Source organism: Taudactylus pleione, unplaced genomic scaffold (genome assembly GCF_031769625.1).
Source record: "Taudactylus pleione unplaced genomic scaffold, aTauple2 ptg003137l, whole genome shotgun sequence".
NCBI lineage: Eukaryota > Metazoa > Chordata > Amphibia > Anura > Myobatrachidae > Taudactylus > Taudactylus pleione.
Genome location: NW_028287496.1, coordinates 6744297 through 6764409, shown reverse-complemented (window position 1 = coordinate 6764409; position 20113 = coordinate 6744297).

Below are 20113 nucleotides of genomic sequence, written 5' to 3'. Positions count from 1 at the left end.
GAATGCTGTGATCATGGTGCTGTACTGTGTAGTGAATGCTGTGATCAGGGCGCTGTACTGTGCGGTGAATGCTGTGATCAGGGTTCTGTACTGTGTGGTGAATGCTGTGATGAGGGTGCTGTACTGTGCTGTGAATGCTGTGATCAGGGTGCTGTACTGTGCGGTGAATGCTGTGATCATGGTGCTGTTCTGTGCAGTGAATGCTGTGATCAGAGTGCTGTACTGTGCAGTGAATGCTGTGATCAGAGAGCTGTACTGTGCGGTGAATGCTGTGATCAGGGTGCTGTACTGTGATCAGAGTGCTGTATTGTGCGGTGAATGCTGTGATCAGGGTGCTGTACTGTGATCAGGGTTCTGTACTGTGCGGTGAATGCTGTGATCAGGGTGCTGTTCTGTGCAATGAATGCTGTGATCATGGTGCTGTACTGTGCAGTGAATGCTGTGATCATGGTGCTGTACTTTGTGGTGAATGCTGTGATCAGGGTCTGTACTGTGAGGTGAATGCTGTGATTAGGGTGCTGTACTGTGCGGTGAATGCTGTGATTAGGGTGCTGTACTGTGCGGTGAATGCTGTGATCAGGGTAATGTACTGTGCGGTGAATGCTGTGATCAGAGTGCGGTACTGTGCGGTGAATGCTGTGATCAGAGTGCTGTACTGTGTCGAGAATGCTGTGATCAGAGTGCTGTACTGTGATCAGGGTTCTGTACTGTGATCAGAGTACTGTACTGTGATCAGGGTGCTGTACTGTGCGGTGAATGCTGTGATCAGGGTGCTGTACTGTGCAGTGAATGCTGTGATCAGGGTGCTGTAATGTGCGGTGAATGCTGTGATCAGAGTGCTGTACTGTGCCGTGAATGCTGTGATCAGAGTGCTGTTCTGTGAGGTGAATGCTGTGATCAGGGTGCTGTACTGTTTGGTGAATGCTGTGATCAGGGTGATGTACTGTGCGGTGAATGCTGTGATCAGGGTGCTGTACTGTGCAGTGAATGCTGTGATCAGAGTGCTGTACTGTGCGGTGAATGCTGTGATCAGGGTGCTGTACTGTGCGGTGAATGCTGTGATCAGAGTGCTGTACTTTGCGGTGAATGCTGTGATCAGGGGGCTGTACTGTGATCAGGGTGCTGTACTGTGATCAGAGTGCTGTACTGTGCGGTGAATGCTGTGATCAGGGTGCTGTATTGTGATCAGGGTTCTGTACTGTGCGGTGAATGCTGTGATCAGGGTTCTGTACTGTGCGGTAAATGCTGTGATCAGGGTTCTGTACTGTGCGGTGAATGCTGTGATCAGGGTGCTGTACTGTGCGGTGAATGCTGTGATCAGGGTGCTGTACTGTGCGGTGAATGCTGTGATCAGAGTGCTGTACTGTACGGTGAATGCTGTGATCAGGGTCCTGTACTGTGCGGTGAATGCTGTGATCAGGGTGCTGTACTGTGGGGTGAATGCTGTGATCAGAATGCTGTACTGTGCAGTGAATGCTGTGATCAGGGTGCTGTACTGTGCGGTGAATGCTGTGATCAGAGTGCTGTACTGTGCGGTGAATGCTGTGATCAGGGTGCTGTACTGTGCGTTGAATGCTGTGATCAGGGTGCTGTACTGTGCTGTGAATGCTGTGATCAGAGTGCTGTACTATGCGGTGAATGCTGTGATCAGAGTGCTGTACTGTGCGGTGAATGCTGTGATCAGAGTGCTGTACTGTGCGGTGAATGCTGTGATCAGGGTGCTGTACTGTGATCAGAGTGCTGTACTGTGCGGTGAATGCTGTGATCAGGGTTCTGTACTGTGCGGTGAATGCTGTGATCAGGGTGCTGTACTTTGTGGTGAATGCTGTGATCAGGGTGCTGTACTGTTCGGTGAATGCTGTGATCAGTGTGCTGTACTGTGCGGTGAATGCTGTGATCAGAGTGCTGTACTGTGCGGTGAATGCTGTGATCAGGGTGCTGTACTGTGATCAGAGTGCTGTACTGTGCAGTGAATGCTGTGATCAGGGTTCTGTACTGTGATCAGGGTTCTGTACTGTGCGGTGAATGCTGTGATCAGGGTGCTGTACTTTGTGGTGAATGCTGTGATCAGGGTGCTGTACTGTTCGGTGAATGCTGTGATCAGGGTGCTGTACTGTGCGGTGAATGCTGTGATCAGGGTGCTGTACTGTGCGGTGAATGCTGTGATCAGAGTGCTTTACTGTGCGGTGAATGCTGTGATCAGGGTGCTGTACAGTGCGGTGAATGCTGTGATCAGAGTGCTGAACTTTGCTTTGAATGCTGTGATCAGGGTGCTGTACTGTGATCAGGGTGCTGTACTGTGATCAGAGTGCTGTACTGTGCGGTGAATGCTATGATCAGGGTGCTGTACTGTGATCAGGGTTCTGTACTGTGCGGTGAATGCTGTGATCAGGGTTCTGTACTGTGCGGTGAATGCTGTGATCAGGGTTCTGTACTGTGCGGTGAATGCTGTGATCAGAGTGCTGAACTGTGCGGTGAATGCTGTGATCAGGGTGCTGTACTGTGATCAGGGTTCTGTACTGTGCGGTGAATGCTGTGATCAGGGTGCTGTACTGTTCGGTGAATGCTGTGATCAGGGTGCTGTACTGTGCTGTGAATGCTGTGATCAGAGTGCTGTACTGTTCGGTGAATGCTGTGATCAGGGTGCTGTACTGTGCGGTGAATGCTGTGATCCGGGTGCTGTACTGTGCGGTGAATGCTGTGATGAGAGTGCTGTACTGTGCGGTGAATGCTGTGATCAGGGTGCGGTACATTGCGGTGAATGCTGTTATCAGGGTGCTCTACTGTGATCAGGGTGCTGTACTGTCATCAGGGTTCTGTACTGTGCGGTGAATGCTGTGATCAGAGTGCCTTACTTTGCGGTGAATGCTGTGATCAGGGTGCTGTACTGTGATCAGGGTGCTGTACTGTTCGGTGAATGCTGTGATCAGGGTGCTGTACTGTGCGGTGAATGCTGTGATCAGAGTGCTGTACTGTGTGGTGAATGCTGTGATCGGGGTGCTGTACTGTGCGGTGAATTCTGTGATCAGAGTGCTGTACTTTGCGGTGAATGCTGTGATCAGGGTGCTGTACTGTGATCAGGGTGCTGTACTGTGATCAGAGTGCTGTACTGTGCGGTGAATGCTGTGATCAGGGTGCTGTACTGTGATCAGGGTTCTCTACTGTGCGGTGAATGCTGTGATCAGGGTGCTGTACTTTGTGGTGAATGCTGTGATCAGGGTGCTGTACTGTTCGGTGAATGCTGTGATCAGAGTGCTGTACTGTGCTGTGAATGCTGTGATCAGAGTGCTGTACTGTTCGGTGAATGCTGTGATCAGGGTGCTGGACTGTGCGGTGAGTGCTGTGATAAGGGTGCTGTACTGTGTGGTGAATGCTGTGATCAGAGTGCTGTACTGTGCGGTGAATACTGTGATCAGGGTGCTGTACTGTGCGGTGAATGCTGTGATCAGAGTGCTATACTTTGCGGTGAATGCTGTGATCAAGGCGCTGTACTGTGATCAGGGTTCTGTACTGTGCGGTGAATGCTGTGATCAGAGTGCTGTACTTTGTTATGAATGCTGTGATCAGGGTGCTGTTCTGTTCGGTGAATGCTGTGATCAGGGTGCTGTACTGTGCGGTGAATGCTCTGATCAGAGTGCTGTACTGTTCGGTGAATGCTGTGATCAGGGTGCTGTATTGTGCAGTGAATGCTGTGATCAGGGTGCTGTACTGTGCGGTGAATGCTGTGATCAGAGTGCTGTACTGTGCGGTGAATGCTGTGATCAGGGTGCTGTACTGTGCGGTGAATGCTGTGATCAGAGTGCTGTACTGTGCGGTGAATGCTGTGATCAGGGTGCTGAACTGTGCGTTGAATGCTGTGATCAGGGTGCTGTACTGTGCGGTGAATGCTGTGATCAGGGTTCTGTACTGTGCGGTGAATGCTGTGATCAGGGTGCTGTACTGTGCGGTGAATGCTGTGATCATGGTGCTGTACTGTGCAGTGAATGCTGTGATCAGGGTGCTGTACTGTGCGGTGAATGCTGTGATCAGGGTTCTGTACTGTGTGGTGAATGCTGTGATGGGGGTGCTGTACTGTGCTGTGAATGCTGTGATCAGGGTGCTGTACTGTGCGGTGAATGCTGTGATCATGGTGCTGTTCTGTGCAGTGAATGCTGTGATCAGAGTGCTGTACTGTGCAGTGAATGCTGTGATCAGAGTGCTGTACTGTGCGGTGAATGCTGTGATCAGGGTGCTGTACTGTGATCAGAGTGCTGTACTGTGCGGTGAATGCTGTGATCAGGGTGCTGTACTGTGATCAGGGTTCTGTACTGTGCGGTGAATGCTGTGATCAGGGTGCTGTTCTGTGCAATGAATGCTGTGATCATGGTGCTGTACTGTGCGGTGAATGCTGTGATCATGGTGCTGTACTTTGTGGTGAATGCTGTGATCAGGGTCTGTACTGTGAGGTGAATGCTGTGAATAGGGTGCTGTACTGTGCGGTGAATGCTGTGATTAGGGTGCTGTACTGTGCGGTGAATGCTGTGATCAGGGTACTGTACTGTGCGGTGAATGCTGTGATCAGAGTGCTGTACTGTGCGGTGAATGCTGTGATCAGAGTGCTGTACTGTGTGGAGAATGCTGTGATCAGAGTGCTGTACTGTGATCAGGGTTCTGTACTGTGATCAGAGTGCTGTACTGTGATCAGGGTGCTGTACTGTGCGGTGAATGCTGTGATCAGGGTGCTGTACTGTGCAGTGAATGCTGTGATCAGAGTGCTGTACTGTGCCGTGAATGCTGTGATCAGAGTGCTGTTCTGTGAGGTGAATGCTGTGATCAGGCTGCTGTACTGTTTGGTGAATGCTGTGATCAGGGTGCTGTACTGTGCGGTGAATGCTGTGATCAGGGTGCTGTACTGTGCGGTGAATGCTGTGATCAGAGTGCTGTACTGTGCGGTGAATGCTGTGATCAGGGTGCTGTACTGTGCGGTGAATGCTGTGATCAGAGTGCTGTACTTTGCGGTGAATGCTGTGATCAGGGGGCTGTACTGTGATCAGGGTGCTGTACTGTGATCAGAGTGCTGTACTGTGCGGTGAATGCTGTGATCAGGGTGCTGTACTGTGATCAGGGTTCTGTACTGTGCGGTGAGTGCTGTGATCAGGGTTCTGTACTTTGCGGTAAATGCTGTGATCAGGGTTCTGTACTGTGCGGTGAATACTGTGATCAGAGTGCTGTACTGTGCGGTGAATGCTGTGATCAGGGTGCTGTACTGTGATCAGGGTTCTGTACTGTGCGGTGAATGCTGTGATCAGGGTGCTGTACTTTCTGGTGAATGCTGTGATCAGGGTGCTGTACTGTTCGGTGAATGCTGTGATCAGGGTGCTGTACTGTGCGGTGAATGCTGTGATCAGAGTGCTGTACTGTTCGGTGAATGCTGTGATCAGGGTGCTGTACTGTGCAGTGAATGCTGTGATCAGGGTGCTGTACTGTGCGGTGAATGCTGTGACCAGAGTGCTGTACTGTGCGGTGAATACTGTGATCAGGGTGCTGTAATGTGCGGTGAATGCTGTGATCAGAGTGCTGTACTTTGCGGTGAATGCTGTGATCAAGGTGCTGTACTGTGATCAGGGTGCTGTACTGTGATCAGGGTTCTGTACTGTGCGGTGAATGCTGTGATCAGAGTGCCTTACTTTGCGGTGAATGCTGTGATCAGGGTGCTGTACTGTGATCAGGGTGCTGTACTGTTCGGTGAATGCTGTGATCAGGGTGCTGTACTGTGCGGTGAATGCTGTGATCAGAGTGCTGTACTGTGTGGTGAATGCTGTGATCGGGGTGCTGTACTGTGCGGTGAATTCTGTGATCAGAGTGCTGTACTTTGCGGTGAATGCTGTGATCAGGGTGCTGTACTGTGATCAGGGTGCTGTACTGTGATCAGAGTGCTGTACTGTGCGGTGAATGCTGTGATCAGGGTGCTGTACTGTGATCAGGGTTCTGTACTGTGCGGTGAATGCTGTGATCAGGGTGCTGTACTTAGTGGTGAATGCTGTGATCAGGGTGCTGTACTGTTCGGTGAATGCTGTGATCAGGGTGCTGTACTGTGCTGTGAATGCTGTGATCAGAGTGCTGTACTGTTCGGTGAATGCTGTGATCAGGGTGCTGGACTGTGCGGTGAGTGCTGTGATAAGGGTGCTGTACTGTGTGGTGAATGCTGTGATCAGAGTGCTGTACTGTGCGGTGAATACTGTGATCAGGGTGCTGTACTGTGCGGTGAATGCTGTGATCAGAGTGCTATACTTTGCGGTGAATGCTGTGATCAAGGCGCTGTACTGTGATCAGGGTTCTGTACTGTGCGGTGAATGCTGTGATCAGAGTGCTGTACTTTGTTATGAATGCTGTGATCAGGGTGCTGTTCTGTTCGGTGAATGCTGTGATCAGGGTGCTGTACTGTGCGGTGAATGCTCTGATCAGAGTGCTGTACTGTTCGGTGAATGCTGTGATCAGGGTGCTGTATTGTGCAGTGAATGCTGTGATCAGGGTGCTGTACTGTGCGGTGAATGCTGTGATCAGAGTGCTGTACTGTGCGGTGAATGCTGTGATCAGGGTGCTGTACTGTGCGGTGAATGCTGTGATCAGAGTGCTGTACTGTGCGGTGAATGCTGTGATCAGGGTGCTGAACTGTGCGTTGAATGCTGTGATCAGGGTGCTGTACTGTGCGGTGAATGCTGTGATCAGGGTTCTGTACTGTGCGGTGAATGCTGTGATCAGGGTGCTGTACTGTGCGGTGAATGCTGTGATCATGGTGCTGTACTGTGCAGTGAATGCTGTGATCAGGGTGCTGTACTGTGCGGTGAATGCTGTGATCAGGGTTCTGTACTGTGTGGTGAATGCTGTGATGGGGGTGCTGTACTGTGCTGTGAATGCTGTGATCAGGGTGCTGTACTGTGCGGTGAATGCTGTGATCATGGTGCTGTTCTGTGCAGTGAATGCTGTGATCAGAGTGCTGTACTGTGCAGTGAATGCTGTGATCAGAGTGCTGTACTGTGCGGTGAATGCTGTGATCAGGGTGCTGTACTGTGATCAGAGTGCTGTACTGTGCGGTGAATGCTGTGAACAGGGTGCTGTACTGTGATCAGGGTTCTGTACTGTGCGGTGAATGCTGTGATCAGGGTGCTGTTCTGTGCAATGAATGCTGTGATCATGGTGCTGTACTGTGCGGTGAATGCTGTGATCATGGTGCTGTACTTTGTGGTGAATGCTGTGATCAGGGTCTGTACTGTGAGGTGAATGCTGTGAATAGGGTGCTGTACTGTGCGGTGAATGCTGTGATTAGGGTGCTGTACTGTGCGGTGAATGCTGTGATCAGGGTACTGTACTGTGCGGTGAATGCTGTGATCAGAGTGCTGTACTGTGCGGTGAATGCTGTGATCAGAGTGCTGTACTGTGTGGAGAATGCTGTGATCAGAGTGCTGTACTGTGATCAGGGTTCTGTACTGTGATCAGAGTGCTGTACTGTGATCAGGGTGCTGTACTGTGCGGTGAATGCTGTGATCAGGGTGCTGTACTGTGCAGTGAATGCTGTGATCAGAGTGCTGTACTGTTCCGTGAATGCTGTGATCAGAGTGCTGTTCTGTGAGGTGAATGCTGTGATCAGGCTGCTGTACTGTTTGGTGAATGCTGTGATCAGGGTGCTGTACTGTGCGGTGAATGCTGTGATCAGGGTGCTGTACTGTGCGGTGAATGCTGTGATCAGAGTGCTGTACTGTGCGGTGAATGCTGTGATCAGGGTGCTGTACTGTGCGGTGAATGCTGTGATCAGAGTACTGTACTTTGCGGTGAATGCTGTGATCAGGGGGCTGTACTGTGATCAGGGTGCTGTACTGTGATCAGAGTGCTGTACTGTGCGGTGAATGCTGTGATCAGGGTGCTGTACTGTGATCAGGGTTCTGTACTGTGCGGTGAGTGCTGTGATCAGGGTTCTGTACTTTGCGGTAAATGCTGTGATCAGGGTTCTGTACTGTGCGGTGAATACTGTGATCAGAGTGCTGTACTGTGCGGTGAATGCTGTGATCAGGGTGCTGTACTGTGATCAGGGTTCTGTACTGTGCGGTGAATGCTGTGATCAGGGTGCTGTACTTTCTGGTGAATGCTGTGATCAGGGTGCTGTACTGTTCGGTGAATGCTGTGATCAGGGTGCTGTACTGTGCGGTGAATGCTGTGATCAGAGTGCTGTACTGTTCGGTGAATGCTGTGATCAGGGTGCTGTACTGTGCAGTGAATGCTGTGATCAGGGTGCTGTACTGTGCGGTGAATGCTGTGACCAGAGTGCTGTACTGTGCGGTGAATACTGTGATCAGGGTGCTGTAATGTGCGGTGCATGCTGTGATCAGAGTGCTGTACTTTGCGGTGAATGCTGTGATCAGGGTGCTGTACTTTGCGGTGAATGCTGTGATCAGGGTGCTGTACTGTGATCAGGGTGCTGTACTGTTTGGTGAATGCTGTGATCAGGGTGCTGTACTGTGCGGTGAATGCTGTGATCAGAGTGCTGTACTGTGCGGTGAATGCTGTGATCGGGGTGCTGTACTGTGCGGTGAATGCTGTGATCAGAGTGCTGTACTTTGCGGTGAATGCTGTGATCAGGGTGCTGTACTGTGATCAGGGTGCTGTACTGTGATCAGAGTGCTGTATTGTGCGGTGAATGCTGTGATCAGGGTGCTGTACTGTGATCAGGGTTCTGTACTGTGCGGTGAATGCTGTGATCAGGGTGCTGTACTTTGTGGTGAATGCTGTGATCAGGGTGCTGTACTGTGCGGTGAATGCTGTGATCAGAGTGCTGTACTGTTCGGTTAATGGTGTGATCAGGGTGCTGTACTGTGCGGTGCATGCTGTGATCAGGGTGCTGTACTGTGCGGTGAATGCTGTGATCAGAGTGCTGTACTGTGGGGTGAATACTGTGATCAGTGTGCTGTACTGTGCGGTGAATGCTGTGATCAGAGTGCTGTACTTTGCGGTGAATGCTGTGATCAGGGTGCTGTACTGTGATCAGGGTGCTGTACTGTGATCAGGGTTCTGTACTGTGCGGTGAATGCTGTGATCAGAGTGCTGTACTTTGTGGTGAATGCTGTGATCAGGGTGCTGTACTGTTCGGTGAATGCTGTGATCAGGGTGCTGTACTGTGCGGTGAATGCTGTGATCAGAGTGCTGTACTGTTCGGTGAATGCTGTGATCAGGGTGCTGTACTGTGCGGTGAATGCTGTGATCAGGGTGCTGTACTGTGCGCTGAATGCTGTGATCAGCGTGCTGTACTGTGCGGTGAATGCTGTGATCAGGGTGCTGTACTGTGCGGTGAATGCTGTGATCAGAGTGCTGTACTGTGCGGTGAATGCTGTGATCAGGGTGCTGTACTGTGCGTTGAATGCTGTGATCAGGGTGCTGTACTGTGCGGTGAATGCTGTGATCAGGGTTCTGTACTGTGTGGTGAATGCTGTGATCAGGGTGTTGTACTGTGCGGTGAATGCTGTGATCATGGTGCTGTACTGTTCAGTGAATGCTGTGATCATGGTGCTGTACTGTGTGGTGAATACTGTGATCAGGGTTCTGTACTGTGTGGTGAATGCTGTGATCATGGTGCTGTACTGTGTGGTGAATGCTGTGATCAGGGTCCTGTACTGTGCGGTGAATGCTGTGATCAGGGTGCTGTACTGTGCGGTGAATGCTGTGATCATGGTGCTGTTCTGTGCAGTGAATGCTGTGATCAGAGTGCTGTACTGTGCGGTGAATGCTGTGATCAGAGTGCTGTACTGTGCGGTGAATGCTGTGATCAGGGTGCTGTACTGTGATCAGAGTGCTGTACTGTGCGGTGAATGCTGTGATCAGGGTGCTGTACTGTGATCAGAGTGCTGTTCTGTGCGATGAATGCTGTGATCATGGTGCTGTACTGTGCGGTGAATGCTGTGATCATGGTGCTGTACTGTTTGGTGAATGCTGTGATCAGGGTGCTGTACTGTGCGGTGAATGCTGTGATCAGGGTGCTGTACTGTGCGGTGAATGCTGTGATCAGAGTGCTGTACTGTGCGGTGAATGCTGTGATCAGGGTGCTGTACTGTGCGGTGAATGCTGTGATCAGAGTGCTGTACTTTGCGGTGAATGCTGTGATCAGGGGGCTGTACTGTGATCAGGGTGCTGTACTGTGATCAGAGTGCTGTACTGTGCGGTGAATGCTGTGATCAGGGTGCTGTACTGTGATCAGGGTTCTGTACTGTGCGGTGAGTGCTGTGATCAGGGTTCTGTACTTTGCGGTAAATGCTGTGATCAGGGTTCTGTACTGTGCGGTGAATACTGTGATCAGAGTGCTGTACTGTGCGGTGAATGCTGTGATCAGGGTGCTGTACTGTGATCAGGGTTCTGTACTGTGCGGTGAATGCTGTGATCAGGGTGCTGTACTTTCTGGTGAATGCTGTGATCAGGGTGCTGTACTGTTCGGTGAATGCTGTGATCAGGGTGCTGTACTGTGCGGTGAATGCTGTGATCAGAGTGCTGTACTGTTCGGTGAATGCTGTGATCAGGGTGCTGTACTGTGCAGTGAATGCTGTGATCAGGGTGCTGTACTGTGCGGTGAATGCTGTGACCAGAGTGCTGTACTGTGCGGTGAATACTGTGATCAGGGTGCTGTAATGTGCGGTGCATGCTGTGATCAGAGTGCTGTACTTTGCGGTGAATGCTGTGATCAGGGTGCTGTACTTTGCGGTGAATGCTGTGATCAGGGTGCTGTACTGTGATCAGGGTGCTGTACTGTTTGGTGAATGCTGTGATCAGGGTGCTGTACTGTGCGGTGAATGCTGTGATCAGAGTGCTGTACTGTGCGGTGAATGCTGTGATCGGGGTGCTGTACTGTGCGGTGAATGCTGTGATCAGAGTGCTGTACTTTGCGGTGAATGCTGTGATCAGGGTGCTGTACTGTGATCAGGGTGCTGTACTGTGATCAGAGTGCTGTATTGTGCGGTGAATGCTGTGATCAGGGTGCTGTACTGTGATCAGGGTTCTGTACTGTGCGGTGAATGCTGTGATCAGGGTGCTGTACTTTGTGGTGAATGCTGTGATCAGGGTGCTGTACTGTGCGGTGAATGCTGTGATCAGAGTGCTGTACTGTTCGGTTAATGGTGTGATCAGGGTGCTGTACTGTGCGGTGCATGCTGTGATCAGGGTGCTGTACTGTGCGGTGAATGCTGTGATCAGAGTGCTGTACTGTGGGGTGAATACTGTGATCAGTGTGCTGTACTGTGCGGTGAATGCTGTGATCAGAGTGCTGTACTTTGCGGTGAATGCTGTGATCAGGGTGCTGTACTGTGATCAGGGTGCTGTACTGTGATCAGGGTTCTGTACTGTGCGGTGAATGCTGTGATCAGAGTGCTGTACTTTGTGGTGAATGCTGTGATCAGGGTGCTGTACTGTTCGGTGAATGCTGTGATCAGGGTGCTGTACTGTGCGGTGAATGCTGTGATCAGAGTGCTGTACTGTTCGGTGAATGCTGTGATCAGGGTGCTGTACTGTGCGGTGAATGCTGTGATCAGGGTGCTGTACTGTGCGCTGAATGCTGTGATCAGCGTGCTGTACTGTGCGGTGAATGCTGTGATCAGGGTGCTGTACTGTGCGGTGAATGCTGTGATCAGAGTGCTGTACTGTGCGGTGAATGCTGTGATCAGGGTGCTGTACTGTGCGTTGAATGCTGTGATCAGGGTGCTGTACTGTGCGGTGAATGCTGTGATCAGGGTTCTGTACTGTGTGGTGAATGCTGTGATCAGGGTGTTGTACTGTGCGGTGAATGCTGTGATCATGGTGCTGTACTGTTCAGTGAATGCTGTGATCATGGTGCTGTACTGTGTGGTGAATACTGTGATCAGGGTTCTGTACTGTGTGGTGAATGCTGTGATCATGGTGCTGTACTGTGTGGTGAATGCTGTGATCAGGGTCCTGTACTGTGCGGTGAATGCTGTGATCAGGGTGCTGTACTGTGCGGTGAATGCTGTGATCATGGTGCTGTTCTGTGCGGTGAATGCTGTGATCAGAGTGCTGTACTGTGCGGTGAATGCTGTGATCAGAGTGCTGTACTGTGCGGTGAATGCTGTGATCAGGGTGCTGTACTGTGATCAGAGTGCTGTACTGTGCGGTGAATGCTGTGATCAGGGTGCTGTACTGTGATCAGAGTGCTGTTCTGTGCGATGAATGCTGTGATCATGGTGCTGTACTGTGCGGTGAATGCTGTGATCATGGTGCTGTACTTTGTGGTGAATGCTGTGATCAGGGTCTGTACTGTGAGGTGAATGCAGTGATTAGGGTGCTGTACTGTGCGGTGAATGCTGTGATCAGGGTACTGTACTGTGCGGTGAATGCTGTGATCAGAGTGCTGTACTGTGCGGTGAATGCTGTGATCAGAGTGCTGTACTGTGCGGTAAATGCTGTGATCAGAGTGCTGTACTGTGATCAGGGTTCTGTACTGTGATCAGAGTGCTGTACTGTGATCAGCGTGCTGTACTGTGCGGTGAATGCTGTGATCAGGGTGCTGTACTGTGCAGTGAATGCTGTGATCAGGGTGCTGTACTGTGTGGTGAATGCTGTGATCATAGTGCTGTACTGTGCCGTGAATGCTGTGATCAGAGTGCTGTTCTGTGCGGTGAATGCTGTGATCAGGGTGCTGTACTGTGCGGTGAATGCTGTGATCAGGGTGCTGTACTGTGCGCTGAATGCTGTGATCAGAGTGCTGTACTGTGCGGTGAATGCTGTGATCAGGGTGCTGTACTGTGCGGTGAATGCTGTGATCAGAGTGCTGTACTGTGCGGTGAATGCTGTGATCAGGGTGCTGTACTGTGCGTTGAATGCTGTGATCAGGGTGCTGTACTGTGCGGTGAATGCTGTGATCAGGGTTCTGTACTGTGTGGTGAATGCTGTGATCAGGGTGTTGTACTGTGCGGTGAATGCTGTGATCATGGTGCTGTACTGTTCAGTGAATGCTGTGATCATGGTGCTGTACTGTGTGGTGAATACTGTGATCAGGGTTCTGTACTGTGTGGTGAATGCTGTGATCATGGTGCTGTACTGTGTGGTGAATGCTGTGATCAGGGTCCTGTACTGTGCGGTGAATGCTGTGATCAGGGTGCTGTACTGTGCGGTGAATGCTGTGATCATGGTGCTGTTCTGTGCGGTGAATGCTGTGATCAGAGTGCTGTACTGTGCGGTGAATGCTGTGATCAGAGTGCTGTACTGTGCGGTGAATGCTGTGATCAGGGTGCTGTACTGTGATCAGAGTGCTGTACTGTGCGGTGAATGCTGTGATCAGGGTGCTGTACTGTGATCAGAGTGCTGTTCTGTGCGATGAATGCTGTGATCATGGTGCTGTACTGTGCGGTGAATGCTGTGATCATGGTGCTGTACTTTGTGGTGAATGCTGTGATCAGGGTCTGTACTGTGAGGTGAATGCAGTGATTAGGGTGCTGTACTGTGCGGTGAATGCTGTGATCAGGGTACTGTACTGTGCGGTGAATGCTGTGATCAGAGTGCTGTACTGTGCGGTGAATGCTGTGATCAGAGTGCTGTACTGTGCGGTAAATGCTGTGATCAGAGTGCTGTACTGTGATCAGGGTTCTGTACTGTGATCAGAGTGCTGTACTGTGATCAGCGTGCTGTACTGTGCGGTGAATGCTGTGATCAGGGTGCTGTACTGTGCAGTGAATGCTGTGATCAGGGTGCTGTACTGTGTGGTGAATGCTGTGATCATAGTGCTGTACTGTGCCGTGAATGCTGTGATCAGAGTGCTGTTCTGTGCGGTGAATGCTGTGATCAGAGTGCTGTACTGTGCGGTGAATGCTGTGATCAGGCTGCTGTTCTGTGCGGTGAATGCTGTGATCAGAGTGCTGTACTGTGCGGTGAATGCTGTGATCAGAGTGCTGTACTTTGCTGTGAATGCTGTGATCAGAGTGCTGTACGGAGTGGTGAATGCTGTGATCAGACTGTTGTACGGAGTGGTGAATGCTGTGATCAGAGTGCTGTACGGTGCGGTGAATGCTGTGATCAGAGTGCTGTACGGTGCGGTGAATGCTGTGATCAGAGTGCTGTACGGTGCGGTGAATGCTGTGATCACAGTGCTATATTGTGCTGTGAATGCTGTGATCAGAGTGCTGTACGGTGCGGTGAATGCTGTGATCAGAGTGCTATATTGTGCTGTGAATGCTGTGATCAGAGTGCTGTACGGTGTGGTGAATGCTGTGATCAGAGTGCTGTACGGTGCGGTGAATGCTGTGATCAGAGTGCTGTACGGTGCGGTGAATGCTGTGATCAGAGTGCTGTACGGTGCGGTGAATGCTGTGATCAGAGTGCTATATTGTGCTGTGAATGCTGTGATCAGAGTGCTGTACGGTGCGGTGAATGCTGTGATCAGAGTGCTATATTGTGCTGTGAATGCTGTGATCAGAGTGCTGTACGGTGTGGTGAATGCTGTGATCAGAGTGCTGTACGGTGCGGTGAATGCTGTGATCAGAGTGCTATATTGTGCTGTGAATGCTGTGATCAGAGTGCTGTACTGTGCGGTAAATGCTGTGATCAGAGTGCTGTACGGTGCGGTGAATGCTGTGATCAGAGTGCTGTATGGTGCGGTGAATGCTGTGATCAGAGTGCTGTACGGTGCGGTGAATGCTGTGATCATAGTGCTGTACGGTGCGGAGAATGCTGTGATCAGAGTGCTGTACGGTGCAGTGAATGCTGTGATCTGAGTGCTGTACGGTGCGGTGAATGCTGTGATCAGAGTGCTATATTGTGCTGTGAATGCTGTGATCAGAGTGCTGTACGGTGCGGTGAATGCTGTGATCAGAGTGCTATATTGTGCTGTGAATGCTGTGATCAGAGTGCTGTACGGTGTGGTGAATGCTGTGATCAGAGTGCTGTACGGTGCGGTGAATGCTGTGATCAGAGTGCTATATTGTGCTGTGAATGCTGTGATCAGAGTGCTGTACTGTGCGGTGAATGCTGTGATCAGAGTGCTGTACGGTTTGGTGAATGCTGTGATAAGAGTGCTGTATGGTGCAGTGAATGCTGTGATCAGAGTGCTGTACGGTGCGGTGAATGCTGTGATCAGAGTGCTGTACGGTGCGGAGAATGCTGTGATCAGAGTGCTGTACGGTGCGGTGAATGCTGTGATCAGAGTGCTGTACTGTGCGGTGAATGCTGTGATCAGAGTGCTGTACGGTGCGTTGAATGCTGTGATCAGAGTGCTGTACGGTGCGGAGAATGCTGTGATCAGAGTGCTGTACGGTGCGGTGAATGCTGTGATCAGAGTGCTGTACTGTGCGGTGAATGCTGTGATCAGGGTGCTGTACTGTGATCAGAGTGCTGTTCTGTGCGATGAATGCTGTGATCATGGTGCTGTACTGTGCGGTGAATGCTGTGATCATGGTGCTGTACTTTGTGGTGAATGCTGTGATCAGGGTCTGTACTGTGAGGTGAATGCAGTGATTAGGGTGCTGTACTGTGCGTTGAATGCTGTGATTAGGGTGCTGTACTGTGCGGTGAATGCTGTGATCAGGGTACTGTACTGTGCGGTGAATGCTGTGATCAGAGTGCTGTACTGTGCGGTGAATGCTGTGATCAGAGTGCTGTACTGTGCGGTAAATGCTGTGATCAGAGTGCTGTACTGTGATCAGGGTTCTGTACTGTGATCAGAGTGCTGTACTGTGATCAGGGTGCTGTACTGTGCGGTGAATGCTGTGATCAGGGTGCTGTACTGTGCAGTGAATGCTGTTGTCAGGGTGTTGTACTGTGCGGTAAATGCTGTGATCAGAGTGCTGTACTGTGCCGTGAATGCTGTGATCAGAGTGCTGTTCTGTGCGGTGAATGCTGTGATCAGAGTGCTGTACTGTGCGGTGAATGCTGTGATCAGGCTGCTGTTCTGTGCGGTGAATGCTGTGATCAGAGTGCTGTACTGTGCGGTGAATGCTGTGATCAGAGTGCTGTACTGTGCTGTGAATGCTGTGATCAGAGTGCTGTACGGAGTGGTGAATGCTGTGATCAGAGTGCTGTACGGAGTGGTGAATGCTGTGATCAGAGTGCTGTACGGTGTGGTGAATGCTGTGATCAGAGTGCTGTACGGTGCGGTGAATGCTGTGATCAGAGTGCTGTACGGTGCGGTGAATGCTGTGATCAGAGTGCTGTACTGTGCTGTGAATGCTGTGATCAGAGTGCTGTACGGTGCGGTGAATGCTGTGATCAGAGTGCTATATTGTGCTGTGAATGCTGTGATCAGAGTGCTGTACGGTGTGGTGAATGCTGTGATCAGAGTGCTGTACGGTGTGGTGAATGCTGTGGTCAGAGTTCTGTACGGTGCGGTGAATGCTGTGATCAGAGTGCTGTACGGTGCGGTGAATGCTGTGATCAGAGTGCTATATTGTGCTGTGAATGCTGTGATCAGAGTGCTGTACGGTGCGGTGAATGCTGTGATCAGAGTGCTATATTGTGCTGTGAATGCTGTGATCAGAGTGCTGTACGGTGTGGTGAATGCTGTGATCAGAGTGCTGTATGGTGCGGTGAATGCTGTGATCAGAGTGCTATATTGTGCTGTGAATGCTGTGATCAGAGTGCTGTACTGTGTGGTGAATGCTGTGATCAGAGTGCTGTACGGTGCGGTGAATGCTGTGATCAGAGTGCTGTACGGTGCAGTGAATGCTGTGATCAGAGTGCTGTACGGTGCGGTGAATGCTGTGATCAGAGTGCTGTACGGTGCGGAGAATGCTGTGATCAGAGTGCTGTACGGTGCGGTGAATGCTGTGATCAGAGTGCTGGACGGTGCGGTGAATGCTGTGATCAGAGTGCTATATTGTGCTTTGAATGCTGTGATCAGAGTGCTGTACGGTGCGGTGAATGCTGTGATCAGAGTGCTATATTGTGCTGTGAATGCTGTGATCAGAGTGCTATATTGTGCTGTGAATGCTGTGATCAGAGTGCTGTACGGTGTGGTGAATGCTGTGATCAGAGTGCTGTACGGTGCGGTGAATGCTGTGATCAGAGTGCTATATTGTGCTGTGAATGCTGTGATCAGAGTGCTGTACTGTGCGGTGAATGCTGTGATCAGAGTGCTGTACGGTGCGGTGAATGCTGTGATCAGAGTGCTGTATGGTGCGGTGAATGCTGTGATCAGAGTGCTGTACGGTGCGGTGAATGCTGTGATCAGAGTGCTGTACGGTGCGGAGAATGCTGTGATCAGAGTGCTGTACGGTGCGGTGAATGCTGTGATCAGAGTGCTGTACGGTGCGGTGAATGCTGTGATCAGAGTGCTGTACGGTGCATTGAATGCTGTGATCAGAGTGCTGTATGGTGCGGTGAATGCTGTGATCAGAGTGCTATATTGTGCTGTGAATGCTGTGATCAGAGTGCTGTACTGTGCGGTGAATGCTGTGATCAGAGTGCTGTACGGTGCGGTGAATGCTGTGATCAGAGTGCTGTACGGTGCGGTGAATGCTGTGATCAGAGTGCTGTACGGTGCGGTGAATGCTGTGATCAGAGTGCTGTACGGTGCGGAGAATGCTGTGATCAGAGTGCTGTACGGTGCGGTGAATGCTGTGATCAGAGTGCTGTACGGTGCGGTGAATACTGTGATCAGAGTGCTGTACGGTGCGGAGAATGCTGTGATCAGAGTGCTGTACGGTGCGGAGAATGCTGTGATCAGAGTGCTGTACGGTGCAGTGAATGCTGTGATCAGAGTGCTGTACGGTGCGGTGAATGCTGTGATCACCAAATATTTCATGCAACCACTGGCTGTAACGTATATATTGCTACCAAGACGTGGGACAGACATTCATATACATATAGTTGTAACTGATAAGCAATGGTAATTACTAATTAATCGTTTCATTAATTTAGTTATTAACATTTTCTTATATAGCGCAATTTTTCTGTGATTTCCATATTTGGACAGAAAAGTTTCCCCCGGTTGTATTTATTACATATATTTATTACCATTTATTACATAGCACACACATATTATGTAGCATTTTACATAGAAGATTTCAGTCACCCCATCAGCCCCTGCCCCACTGGAGCTTACAGTCTATATTTCCTATCACATGTACACGCACACACACACACACACTAGGACAGTGGTTCTGAAACTCGGTCCTCAGGACCCCACACAGTTCACATTTTCCAGATCACCCAGCAGGTGCACAGGTGTACTCATTACTCACTGACACATTTTATAACATCCACAGGTGGAGCTAATTATTTCACTCGTGATTCTGGAAAACATGCACTGTTTGTTGTCCTGAGGACCGAGTATAAGAACCTGTCCGCTAGGGTTAATTATTTGGGTAGACAATTAACCTCACAGTGTGTTTTTGAAGTATAGGAGGAAACCGGAGTACCCGGGCAAACCCAAGCAAACATGGGGTGAACATACAAACTCTACACAGACAGAGCCCTGGTTGGAATCGTACCCATGACCTGTGAGACAGTGATGCTATCTGACCATAAGTGTAAACAGTCCTGTCCCAAGCACACCATACAGCGGAATGGACTGTAGGCTGTTGTTCCAATGCTATTCAGTTACAAATACCGTGTGGAATGGTGACAGGTTCTAATATTGTATTCCTGGAAAGTCGCACCTCTGCCACATGGCCGGTTCCAAGCAAAACTTCCCCCAATCTTACCCATCTCTATTGTAAAGGATGTGACAGGTTACGTAGCTGACATCTTCTAATCACCTAAGGTCATTACTCCAAGGAAAATGAATCTTTGCTATTTTGTATCAGGGATCTGATGCTCTGAGGCTAGGGCCCGGAATCAATCATTGACAGTTTAGAATCATTTAGCTGCTACATAGATAATTATCGGTGTGTATATCCAGAAAGCCCGACCTTTACCCCGGTCCTCAAAGATACATTTTAAAAAAGTGTAAATTTTAATTTTGTAATTATTTAATGAGAATTGTCAGCTCTTGTGTTATTCCGTATAATTATCTGTTTAAAAGCAGCTGATTTGCATATTAAATGAGAGATGGAATCCGTCAGGTCAAAACTAAATCACTAGAGAAAGGGAGGGAAACTTCACTAATTCACACATTAGAGCTGTTTAATGAGACGGAGCGAAAGTCTCTGCAGATTTCCTACATTTGCAACACGAACAAAAAATTCACTTGACAAAATCCTCTAATTTTAGAATGAAAAACAAAATCTGAATTTGAGGAGCAGATGAACCTGCTGAGACTCTTACTATGAAGCAATTTTACTCTGACCTACCAAGCACGTCACCCATTTTGCCCAGTACATCACCCTTCCTGCTCAGTACGTCACCAATGCTAACCTGCACATCACCAATCCTGACCTGCACATCACCCATCTGGCCCAAAGCAAGTCACACATCCTGCACAGCACATCACCCATCCTGCCCAGCATTCACCCATCCTAGCACAACACCCATCCTGCCCAGCACATCACCCATACTGCGGAGGTAGATTCAAAGGAAATTTGAGGAAACATTACTTCACAGAAAGGGTAGTAGATATGTGAATAGCCTCCCATCAGAGCTGGTAGAGGCTAAGACAGTAGAACAATTTAAACATGCTTGGGATAGGCATAAGAATATCCTTACAAAGAACTGAGGATCACATAGGGTTGAGGTTACCAAAAGGTAGAAAAGGGCAGACTAGATGGGCCAAGTGGTTCTTATCTTATCTGCCGCTGTTTCTCCCCTGGTATGTCACTCATCCTGCCCAGTACTACACCCACCCTGCCAAACTCAATCACCCATACTGTCCAGACTGATTCACCAATCCTGTCCAGCATGTCACCTATACTACCCAGCACATCACCCATAGTGCCCAGCATATCACCCATCCTGTCTAGACCAAGTCACCCATCCTACCCAGCACATCACCCATTCTGTTCAGCATGTCACCCATCCTGCCCAGGCCAAGTCACCCATCCTACCCAGCATGTTACCTTACCCGTCCTGACACATCACCCATCCTGCCCAGCATGTCACGATCCTGTCAGAACAAGTTGCCCATCCTGACCAGCACATCACCCATCCTGCCCTGGCACGTCACCCATTCTGCCCAACATGACACCTATCCTGCCAAACTTAGTCACCAATCCTGCCCAGA